Consider the following 5996-nt stretch of genomic DNA (forward strand, 5'->3'; position numbering starts at 1 on the left):
TAACAACAGAGTTGAGCAGGCAGAAAAAAGAATCAGTGAATTTGAAGGTAAGTTATTGAGATCTTCCAGTCTCTGTAGAAGAAAAGAAAAAAACATGAAGAAAAATGAAGAGAGCCTAAAGAGACCTGTGGGACACTACCAAAGGTATCAGTATATGCATATTTACATATGGGAATTTTTGTTTTTAAAAAATATGTTTATTTTTGTTCTGACTCATTGTAGAAGATTTCAAAAGTATAAAGAAGAAAAAATAAAATTCATCTAAAATTCTACCATGAAAAAAAAGATGCTTGCTCCTTGGAAGAAAAGCTATGACCAACCTAGATAGCATATTAAAAAGCAGAGACATTACTTTGCTGACAAAGGTCCATGTAGTCAAAGCTATGGTTTTTCCAATAGTCATATATGGATGTGAAAGTTGAACTGTGAAGAAAGCTGAGCACTGAAAAATTGATGCTTTTGAACTGTGGTGTTGGAGAAGACTCTTGAGAGTCCCTTGGACTGCAAGGAGATCCAACCAGTCCATCCTAAAGGAGATCAGTCCTGGGTGTTCTTTGCAAGGACTGATGCTGAAGCTGAAACTCCAAAGCTTGGCCACCTCATGCAAAGAGTTGACTCATTGGAAAAGACTCTGATGCTCAGAGGGATTGGGGGCAGGAGGAGAAGGGGACGACAGAGGATGAAGTGGCTGGATGGCATGACCGACTTGATGGACATGAGTTTGGGTGAACTCCGGGAGTTGGTGATGGACAGGGAGGCCTGGCGCCCTGCAGTTCATGGGGTGGCAAAGAGTCGGACATGACTGAGCGACTGAACTGAAACTGAACTGAAACTTGAGCAACCATCACCACTTTCTAATTCTAGTACATTTTCATCACCCCCCCACCTCAAAGAAAACCTTTACTCATCAGCTGTCACTCCCAGCTCCCCTTTCCATATCCTCTGACAAGCTCTAATTTACTTTCTATCTCCATGGATTTGCCTATTCTGGACATTCATTTAAAAGGGATCATACAATATGTAACTTTTTGTGCCTGGTTTATTTCACTTAGCTTAATATTCTCAAGCTACATCAATGTGTGTACTCATGCATCTATTCATTCTTTCTTATGGCTGAATAATATTCCATTGTATGGCTTGATCACATTTTGTTTACCTGTTACCAATTGGTATGCATTAAAAGCTGTTTTCCCTTTTTGGTTATTGTGAATAATACTGCTATGAACATTTGTGTAGATGTGTTTTCCATTTTGTTGGATATATAACCAAGAATGAAATTGCTGGGTAATATGGTAACTCCATGTACAATATCTTGAAGAACTACCAAAATATTTTCCAAAGTGTCTGCACCATTCCTACCAGCAATATAAGGGGGTTCCAATGTTTCTATATCCTTCTAAGCACTTGTTACTGTCTTTTTGATTATAGCTATCCTGGTGGGTATGAAGTGGTATCTCACTGTGGTTTTGACTTACACTTCCTTAATGATCTATGATGCTGGGCATCTTTTTATGTGCTTATTGGCAATTTGTCTATTTTGTATGGAGAAGAATGGAAACTTGTAAAAGATGTAAGAGATGAATCAAGCAATTTTAATATTAACAACAACAAAAAAATCTCTCTGAGCATTGAGTTCAAGCAAAAGGACTTGCCTTCTACATGAAGCAGGCTTCCCTAGTGGTTCAGACAGTAAAGGATCTGCCTGCAATGCAGGAGACCTTGGTTTGATCCCTGGGTTGGGAAGATTCCCTGGAGAAGCGACTGGCAACCCACTTCAGTATTCCTGCCTAGAGAATTCCATAGACAGAGGATCCTGGTGGTCCATGGAGTCACACTGAGAGATTAACACTCTACAGGATCCAGTCAGGAAGGTGGAAGAGGTTGTAAATTATTGTGCAGGTAGGGCCAAGCCTTCTTAGAAAATTTGTTAGAATCAGCAGAATAGCCTAACAGTGAGCTTCATGACAGTCTGCAGTTTGTGACTCAGCTGCACTATCTGTACTTATTAAAGGGGACTGGAATCAGCAACTTGCCTCTACTCAGTCCTTCTGTGAACCAACAAGCCAAAGACAAATTGCTTTTCTTTATGATGCTTGTCACCACCCTATCCCTGCCTTTGATCATGTGACAATCTTCCAAGGGGCTGTTGTATATTCCTGCGCAAGAGTAAATCCTCCATGTTTCAACAAATGGTCTGTGATTATTCCTTATCACCTATTCTGAAGATCTTGTCCCGCAGAACCCAGCTCCTTTGTGTTGGATCAAGTTTTCTGTGCCTTGCCTAGTAGTAAGCATAGCTCTATACTTACTGTATATCTCAGATTCATATATATATATATATATGTGTGTGTGTGTGTGTGTGATGATACTTATTTGGATCTTCATTCAAACATTTGAAAAAATAAGTGATACAAGTGAATTTAGAACACTGATTGATTAAATTATTACTGTAATTTTTTAATATCTATAAGATACTCTGTAAAATATGTAATTACATATTAAAATTGTTACAGATTTTACAGAGTAGACTATAGAGGTATAACCTAAACTGGTTACAGATAAAATGATATGTACTCCAAGATTTATTTCAAAATAATCCAGAGTATATGTAGAATATATGGGTATAGATGTAAAAAGATAGCCATGAGTTGATAATAGTTGAAGTTGGTAATGAATACTTGGGGTTACATTATACAGTTTTGCCTACTTTGGTGTATGTTTAAAATTTCATATAATAAAAGAGTTTTAAAAGAAGATCCCATCCTGCATGGTCATATATTCTTGTGGGAGTTAGCCAATAAGCAATCAACATACTAAATATAATTGTATATGTACTATTTTAGGAGGAAATGAGTGCCATTGTGAAGGGGGTATAAGGTATGATGAATGTAGTATTTCCTAAGAGGATCAATAATATGTGCAATTAAGATATCAAAATATAATCTCACATATAATCTCATAAATATACATATATACATACACATACATATGTATGTGCTTATATGCATATAACATTTCCATAATACACATTTGTAAAATTATCTTAATGTTTTTCATCCTTAGTAATGATAATACTATGCAATGCACTGTAGACTTATAAAATTATAATTCTTCAGGCCCTGTAAATTTGAATTAGAATATATTTATTTGTTATCTATTTAGATAATTTAGACCCTGTTTAGTAGTTTTATGTTGTTTACCTCTTCCATGGGTTGCCAAATTTAGCCATATGAAATATATACTAAGATATTTGAAATATATTTATTAAACAAACTTGTTTTATATCTTACTGGATTTTCTTCACTGTTAATTGCTTTATATTCTATAACATTAATTTCTGTAAAAAGGGAGAGTTTTCTTAATTATAAAAAAGAAAATAATGGTGAGTTTATTCTAATAAAATTCTACTGCATAAAACATATTAATAAAAATCATTTTTAGTTTAATAAAATTAGATTGCTCATCAAAACTCACTACAAACCTGACAAAGGACAGATTTGTTTTTTTAGACAAGCACCATTACTTTATTGAATTGCTTTTGGTTTATTGCCCTGTTATTCCAATACTAGATTGACATTTTCTATGACAAGTCTTATTAATTTGCAAGAGTTATTCCTTCTGGCAGCACTTTCAGAAAGCATGGTATTAGAAGGGATTGGGGGTAGGCTGGAGAAAAATGGAAGTGAATTGAATAATGCAATGTATTAGAAAAGCAAATGTTATGCAACAGTACCAGAGGAAATTCCATGAATTTGAATAATAGCTATAATAGATGGTGAAGATTCTTGAGTGCCTCAGAATATTAGCATCTCTGTAATAGAGCCTGAGACTTGGAAAGGACCATACAGGTCATCTGGCATCACCTTACCTTCAGCAGAGCCTCAACTTAAGTAGCTTAGGCAGAAGTAAAAATCTATTGAAGATCCTCTGCAAGAGGACATTCATCAAACTCTCCCTGTGGGCCATATCTTTGGGGAAATCATATTTGGATACATTTCTGATGATACAGAAATGGTGTGATGTTCCTGGAATTGGACTTATGAATACCTGGTGGTTGCAAAGCTAAAATTGTATACATCACGTTGGGTGATAAATGAAGCTCTAGTATTGGGTATATGTATATGTGTATGTATGTGCGTGTGATCCTAATAGAGCCTGTATTTTTATGACAGAGGTCTCTTTAACAAACCTATTTTGGAAAGCCAAAGACTTTCTTTCTACACACGGATTTTCATTGCAATAAGGAGATAGAAAGAGAGCAAATTGGTGTCTGTCTTAATCAGTTTTTTTTTCCCCTAGCTTTGATTTCCTTTTTTGTGATCATGTCTATGATGGATACTAAATAACCTAGATATTAAATTCCTTTAACTTCAGTTTCCTCATTTATAAAGTGGTAAGAATAACAGTATCTTTGACAGAAGATTATTTTACCAATTAAATTAGGTTATTATAGAATTCTTAATGCCATGCCTGGCACACAGGAAATGTTCAACAAATGTTAGTTATTGTCTGTATTATTATCTCTTATGCTCACTGTCATCCACACAGGTTGCTAGTAAGATTAATGCCACCTTCTCTCAATCTCTGTGCATACTAAATCAGCTTTTAACTAATGAAATGGACATTATAACAGCTGGAGGTGTTTCTGTACTTTAAATAGGGTGTAGAGGGAATCTGTGTGCTTGAAAAGCATTTTAGAAAGTTAGTCCAGGAGCAGAGGGGTGACAAGACTGAATCATGGGGACTTATAGTCTACCTTTAAGTAAAAATGAAATTGTCCATTCGTTCAACATTCAGTGGAATGTAGCATAAGGAAGCATACTGTGTTGGCTGTTGGTAACAGGCATTAACCAATCTGTCTGAAAAAAAATCTGTTCTTCAAATTAGTTGAGGCAAGTCAAGATCAAATTGTAAAAAGATATATGATATTATCTTGGCACTCCAGTTTGACAAATGCATATTATTTGGCTAGATAAAAATGGCTTGGCTCCCAAAGCAGCTTTGTTCCTAAAGAAGAGTGTTATTTATCCCAATTATTTACATACTTGTAGAATCTTTTAAATATTGAAACACTTTGAAGGGTTTGCCCCTTGTTTTTGGTCTGTTGTGTCTGACTTGGGATACCATACAAAATTGCATAGACTGAGTGCTTTTACATTATAAAAATTCGTTATCTCACAGTTATGGAGGCAAAATCTGAGATCAGGGTGCCAGCATGGTCGAGTTCTGATGGTGGCTCATGTATCCACCTTCTCACGGTATGCCCATATGCTGGGGTCAGCTCTGTTGTGTCTCTTCTTGTAAGGGCACTGATAGCAGACCAAGGCCCTGCCCTCTTGACCTAGATACCTCCCAAGGTCCCATTTCCACATGCCAGTATACTGAGGATGAGGGCTTCAATATATGACTTTGGGGAGGGCACAGACATTCAGTCCATAACAAGATCTTAAAATAATGAGGTAGCAGCATTTGTTTCATAGATGAGTAGTATCACAAATTATTTGAATCATGACAATATAAATCTATTGTTATAACTTTACTATGCATTACAATTTGTAAATTTTATTTAATGCAGCAATAAATTAGAATATTGAAAATATTACTATGTTGGCTTCAGGTAAATAGTTGAATTATTACATAGGGAAAATTTACCTTTAGTAACATCTTATTCAGTTATTTCATCTTATAATTAAAATATTTAATATTTGATCTTTCTATAATTTGCATTGTAAAAATTATCTTAGATTCTGTTTCAAGAATGATGAAAGTCATAGCTCTACAGGTCCTACATCATTACTGGATATGCCTCCTATCAGTTTTTCATTTTTTTTGTATAGATGACAGCAAGAGCCTTATAAGTGGTCTTTTGTTTCCAGTCTGGTTCATCTCCAGCTTATTAACAGCATAGTAGCTCAATCTTCCTTCTTTCCTTACTTCATTTCCCCTTTTTTTCTCCCTTATTCTTTCTTTTATTCTCCCATTATTTAAAAATTCTT

Source organism: Bison bison, unplaced genomic scaffold (assembly GCF_000754665.1).
Source record: "Bison bison bison isolate TAMUID 2011002044 unplaced genomic scaffold, Bison_UMD1.0 scf7180017864318, whole genome shotgun sequence".
Classification (NCBI taxonomy): domain Eukaryota; kingdom Metazoa; phylum Chordata; class Mammalia; order Artiodactyla; family Bovidae; genus Bison; species Bison bison.